We start from the raw sequence: 6,753 nt of genomic DNA on the forward strand, positions 1-6,753 counted from the left end.
GGAAGAAGGAGGAAGAGGAGGAGAGGGAGGCTTTTCTGCTCAGACTGCCTCCAGTTCGAGCGGCCACGGGCACGGGGACACCCCACTCGTTGCTCCTCCGTTATGAAAAGGTGTTTAGCAGACTTTTACGCCCGGAGTGTGGGATTTGCACTTCAATTTTTTTTCTCTCCCCTCTTCCCCAAAGCAAGATGGACTCTATTCCCTTTCTCTTTCTCCCTCTGCCTCTGTCTTGTCAGCCTTTAAGATCGACATTTTGTACTAAGATGCAAACTTGATGGTGACCAGCAACAAAGCCAGGGTGGGATCTCTGGCTCCTTTCCTCCCTCTCCGTTTCCCAGCTCCCCCAACCCCGAACTGGTGGCCCTGCACTTGCCGCCCTGGGCACTGGTAATGTGTTTCCTCGCTCGGTTCCTATCTCCAATCTCGGGATTGTGACCGGAGCCCGGCGTTTGGGCGACGGCTGTGGGTGGCAGCCCTGATCTGCAGGGCCGAGGGCTGCGCTACCTGGATCCGCTGCCATCGCCGTGCTACCTCCTGCCTGCTCCTGGGCACCTGGGAGGCTCCGGCTGCCGGCTGCCGATCGATTGCTATGATTTGGTTACTTACTGGTGTATTTGTCCTGGGGGTAGCGATCACTTGTGCAAGTTGATGAATGATCGCGGTGTGGGTTTTGGATTTGCAGAATGGATCAACTTTCTGCTTTGCACATACGGGGAGTAGGGAGAGAGGGTGCTTGAAACACCTTGAAATGCCAGCTGGGCTACCCTCACCCTCTGGCCTCTGAATACAGGGAACTTCTTGGCCTTTATTGCTGCACAGTTCCAGCATGGGGGTGGAGGAAGGGGAGGGGTTGGGGGGAGATGGACTTCTAGCTTCCGGATCCTTCGTAGATGTTGCAGGAGTTGGGACTCTTGTAAAGCTCTACCATACTGATGATGTGCCTTTATTTGATACTTTATAGGTCACTATCATATGACAAAGGCTTTGCCGCAGTTCATCTTCTTCCAGTGTACTTTCCATTTGCCTTCCTGGGTAAGTATGCAAACTCTTCATACAGGAGACCTGGATGGCTGTTAGTAGTGATATAAGGGTCCTTACTGTGTACAAGAGGATGCTTTATTGGGGTTGCAACACCCCAGAAAGCTTGCTCCACTGAGGTTTCCACAACAGAAGCCAATTTTAGATTCTCAGTATTTAGATTTCAGCTGCTCTTACTAATATTTTAAGATTGTTTAAATGTTCATTTCACGTTTATCTGTAAGTAAGTGTTATTTGAAAACTTATTTTCAAATGAGTATTTTAATGGATAATGTGATTTACAGAATTGGAAGCCTAGGATATTTAATGCTAGATAATCTTGTGGAAAGATTGCAGCTTATGAATGGAGACAATTATTAAAATCCCAAAGAAGCATCATACAGATTATAGTGAGCGGCATTTGCTTACTCTTTCCTAGGTTTCTGTTGTGTTGTTTGTGACAGTTACTTTTGTGGGAAAGGGTGGACTGGGTAGTGTAGTATATCTAGCATTTAGTGTACCAACCAGCTTGATTCTAAAGGCAAATAACTGTGACCAAATTGATCCTAATTTCCTTCTAAATTTAAGTATTTGGAGAAATTTGGTACATTTTAACAGCCTATATATACAATAAATAGTGGCTTTGAAATTCATTATTAAGTGACTTTTAGAGATGAATACCTCCCGTAAGGAAAAATCTGTGAAATAATGTGTGGGATAGCAAGTGTCTAAAAAGTTTGTGAGAAGTAATGAATGGTCTAGCTGAATGAAAACTGAGAGTTTATAGAGCATTTGAAGGCATCACGGTGAGCCCAAATGTAGAAAACCAACTTGTAATTTGCCCCTCCATTATAAGGAACTCCTCAGGTACTCTTAAGTTGCTGATAAGTTAAGAAAACTGGTTGTACTAAATTGTGTAAATCAGCGACGGTGCTTTGTAATACTACCAGAGTGAAGATGGGATTATATTTTGTGAATGAAAATGGATTGGACTCAATTTTTCATAAAAGAAAAAGAAAAGGGAACTTATCTGTCTTGTTTCTTGGCTTCCTGGGATACTGTGTGCGTTCTTAAAGGTCCTCTTAGTATTCAGAGGAATTGAGTTTGAAGACCAGGCCTTTCTGGTAGTTTCCAGACAGTAGCAAAATATACTTTGACATTGCTGAGAACGTTAGCTGAGATAGGATATAAACTACTGCTGAGAATGTTAGCTGAGACATAATTTAAAATATCTAGCATCTTTTATGGAATGTAAATATCATATTACTTCAGGTAGTTTTGAGAGCTTCCTAATATATCACATGTAAAACAGGCTGATTGGAGTGGTCAGAATGAGATGGTTCTGTAAGATGAATTTAGCGCACACCAAAATATGTGGATGTCATGTCTTTGATTTTTCTTTTTAAAGCTTGTTTGGAAGAGAAGTTTTTTCATTTTTGAACATAGAGCAAGAGTATTCAAAGTGCATTCCTGATTACTAAAGAACACCACAGTTGCACACTATTTTGTTCACTGGAGCAAACTTTTAATGTTAGGTTTTTCCCCATGGATATATTCGACCAAGTCAAAATTTAAAATGGGAACCTGCAATTTCCGCAATCAAAGCTATTTGATGGTCTTTTATATTTCTTTGAGATATCAAATAACTGCTTCATTAAAACACTATTTTCAAGAATAGTCTTGGTCTTTAAAGTCAGAGTAGTTTTTATAGTTCAAAACTTATTGTGGTAATTTAAAAGTCACCCTAACAGTGAATTGCTAGTTATTTGCATTTGAGACTTGATTATCAAAATAAGAATTTAGCCCTGACCAGTTTGGCTCAGTGGATAGAGTATCGGCCTGCGGACTCAAGGGTCCCGGGTTCAATTCCAGTCAAGGGCATGTACCTTGGTTGCGGGCACATCCCTAGTGGGGAGTGTGCAGGAGGCAGCTGATGGATGTTTCTCTCTCATCGATGTTTCTAACTCCCTATCCCTCTCCACTCCTCTCTGTAAAAAATCAATAAAATATATTTAAAAAAAAAAAGAATTTAAATAAAGGTTTTGCTTCTACATTGCCAAGTTTTTCCAAACTTCACATTTCACTATTCTGCATATCTCTATTAAGTTCTGAAACTGAAGCTTTAATTCGCATTTCATTTTTTAAAAATATATTTTATTGATTATTTTTACAGAGAGGACGGGAGAGGGATAGAGAGTTAGAAACATTGATGAGAGAGAAACATTGATCAGCTGCCTCCTGCACACTCCCTATTTTGGATGTGCCCACAACCAAGGTACATGCCCTTGACTGGAATCGAACCTGGAACCCTTGAGTCCGCAGGCTGACGCTCTATCCACTGAGCCAAATCAGTCAGGACTTGCATTTCATTTTTAATGCTCGCTATTGAAAAGGAGAATCATCTATGCTGTTTTTCAGTGCTATGTACTTGGAGGTACTCTGGTAGTTTTAGAAAGAATTTTTCACTGGAGACTTAGATATTAACAAAAATTTGCAATTTTCACACTTTCTAAAAAATTTCTTTATTGGTTAAGTTATTACATATGTGTCCAGTTTTCACATTTTTTAAAATCCATCTTGATCTTCATATCCAAATTTAAAAAAAAAGTCCCAGGTTTAAAAGTTTGTGAGATAGCTCTGCTTTTAGGATACATATAGCTCTGCTATACAGCTTTAAAAGTGTATACAACTTTGACCTGTAGACCTGATGTTTATACTTAAACCATTGAAACAGAAAATTGTTTTTAGACATTTGAGTGAAAGCTAGGGTGACCATGTAATAATTTATTGTTCATTTGTGCTGTAAGAAACTATATAATTGATAAGGTTTTTTTGTATATAGTAAAGAAAGAAGAAAAAACAGTCTTAACCTGTTGCAACTCATAAAACCTAACTTGGCACTTAAAGTTAGCCATATTTTTCAGTAAAATTAAAAGCATAATATTTAATTATTAATCAACAGTTAACATACTTAAAGTTTATGTTTTCCTACATTTCATAAAGAGCATGGGTAAGGCAAGAGCCATGTTTTATGGGATCTTACCATGAATATCAATTACTTTAATATTAGAGAACTTTAATAGAAGTAATAAAGACTTCACATCTCAACCCTATTAAAAAATCTTTTTGAAAATAGACTCATTACAGGCATGCCTGTTTTTGTTGTACTAAAGGAAATCCTGAAATTATTGCTGTCTTACAAAAGTGCAAAAATGTTTAAAATTGTGATATTTAAATGTTCTAAATTAGTAAATTTAGGCAATTAACTGTGGCATATTGCATCACCACCAGGGTGACATGCCTGTATTTTAAAATGGTAACTTAAGCAGATGCTTAACTTAAGAAGACGACACTTTTCTTGCACTTGTTTGGAGTCCACCTTGTTTTTTTTAACATTTCATTGTGAAGGGTACCTTTTAAAATAGGTCTGAATGGTATCCTATATTTTTACTCAGTTTTCTTCCTCTCACTGTGAAATGAAAACAATCTAAATTATAAGAGCATTGTAATTTCATGGCTTCGTTTTTTGTGTTTATTTTTTTTAATCATATGCCCCAGGTAAATTGGTGCAGGTGGTCCTCAGGCTACACTTTGAGAACACTGTTCTGAGGGAAGTAAAGACTAATGCTAAGGACTGAATAGAGGTTCTTACTGTTTGAAAATTCTGTGACAGTCATTCAGTCAGTAGGTTTGTACTACCTCAAGGGCAGTTATCACATACTGAGCCGAATTGCAGAGATTTCTATATTTTAAGTCATACCTGAGGAAAGCACTTTGTGAGTATAGCTTCACTCAACATTCATATGTGTGCATATTATTCCATAGAAGGCAATTACAGTTCCTTGAAACGCCAGGACATCATTTTAAAATGATAAAGGTATATACCCAGAAAAATCCTCATGTGTTAATGAGGGTTGTTTTCACTTGTTTCTTTCAAAGAAAAAGATAAGGTGAGAATTAAAATAAGTATCAATTGTACAATGGAAATGTAACATAAGGCAAGCTACTAGAGAATTCTATCTAAAAGTATATATAAATAGAGAGAAGGTGGAAGGCTAAGGAAATGAAAGACTTACATGATTAAATACTAATATAGACCATGAAGCATTGACACACCTAACAAAATATAAACTTAATAAGTTAAAATGTGTGAGTGGGTTCAAGGATATAGATCAGTGGTTCTCAACCTTCCTAATGCCGCAACCCTTTAATACAGTTCCTCATGTTGTGGTGACCCCCAACCATAAAATTATTTTTGTTGCTACTTCATAACTGTAATTTTGCTACTGTTATGAATTGTAATGTAAATATCTGATATGCTATATGTGTTTTCTGATGGTCGCGACCCACAGGTTGAGAACCGCTGATCTAGATAGTGAAATGACTTCAGGTATGAGGTGGTTGTATAAGATACAGAGTAAAAATAAGAATGAGTTGGATTTTATGAAGTCTTAGAAAAAATAAAAATATTGTAAAATACTGATTAAATAATTAAACCAATAGTTAAACATGGCCCTTGGGTAAAAAGATCAGGGAATAAATAAGCTCCTGGAATGGAATAACTGAGATTCTAAAAAGGACATGGAAGGATTTTATTCACGAATAATTCCATACAAGGATATAATGAAATAAAAGATCGATAATTTATTTCAAAGGAGAAATAAGAACAAGGACAAAAAATTCTTTAAAGTAACTATATTTCTTCAGTGTTTTTTTAACTGAAATGTATGAAAGGAAATATCTTTTATATCCCAATCCACATATAACAACTGAAACAAAAGTTTTCTGAAACAGTACTAAGAGCAGTGCCCTCTGATTTTTTCTATTCCTAGCCAACTCTACAAATCTAATCTGTTCCAAACCATTTTACTGAAAAATAAATATAGAGTGTCATCCACTGAGTTGATTTTTATGATGTACAGTGTGAGAAACACCAACCCGGAGTGCTTGCTAAAAGCGGAGGTCCTCAGGCCCCAGATACTCTGATTCAGTGTGTTTGGTGTAGGGCTCAGGGTTCTGCATCTCAAATAGTACTGCAGGGGATACTGAAACAAGTGGGGGGTCCTCTGACACACTTTGAGAAACTGGTGTAAGGGACAGATGGCTAAAGATTGAATGGGAGTCATGCACTGAGTGTGGGGTTAGAGTTTACTGACTCTGAGGTCTCGTGCAGCTTCAAGATTCTAAGGCTATGTTTCAGTCAGCATTTTGCAATACTGAGAGGACCTCCATGGCCCTCTGTAGATATTCCTGCAGTAGCAGGTATGGTGCAAGGAACAGTGCTGCCTCTGTAGCTTACTAAGCTGAGAGAGTTTGAGCATGTCACTTCAGAATAAACTTTCAATATCAGATGTGCAAAAGGACATATTAGTATTTACCATGCAACAGAGTGAGAATTACAAAGACAGTAATGTCAGTAAATGACCTTTATCTACAGTCAGCACTCAAAATATAGTATAAGTTTTCATAGTTATATCTCACTTCACCCTAACTTCCACTAAGATTGAAATTTCTCAAAACCGTACCTTTAATTTTCATTTTCCCTAAAGCAGCAATTTACAACCGGTGTGCTGTAGCACCAGTGTGCTACAAGAATTTTTAAAACGTGGAATTCCTGACTATTTGGTCAGGGGCACTGATCTCTTTTTCCTTAGATTGTCAAATTTAAAAAAAAAAGAGACAACTAACACAATAGCTGCCTTGTGTGAATGTATAAAATTATACCTATTTGTTTTT

General features: G+C 37.6%; 1 protein-coding gene across 3 annotated transcripts in view; it reads left to right on the forward strand.

The window, feature by feature from the left end:
* BBX (bobby sox homolog (Drosophila)) overlaps positions 1-6,753 on the forward strand; it is a 288,627-nt gene that overhangs the window by 1,073 nt on the left and 280,801 nt on the right. For all 3 annotated transcript variants that reach the window (XM_015562273.1, XM_006761160.2, XM_015562274.1), the window contains exon 2: positions 962-1,032. The gene's annotated coding sequence lies outside the window, so the exon portion shown is untranslated. The remainder of the gene's footprint in view (positions 1-961; positions 1,033-6,753) is intronic.

The sequence above is a fragment of the Myotis davidii genome, unplaced genomic scaffold (assembly GCF_000327345.1).
Source record: "Myotis davidii unplaced genomic scaffold, ASM32734v1 scaffold1798, whole genome shotgun sequence".
NCBI lineage: Eukaryota > Metazoa > Chordata > Mammalia > Chiroptera > Vespertilionidae > Myotis > Myotis davidii.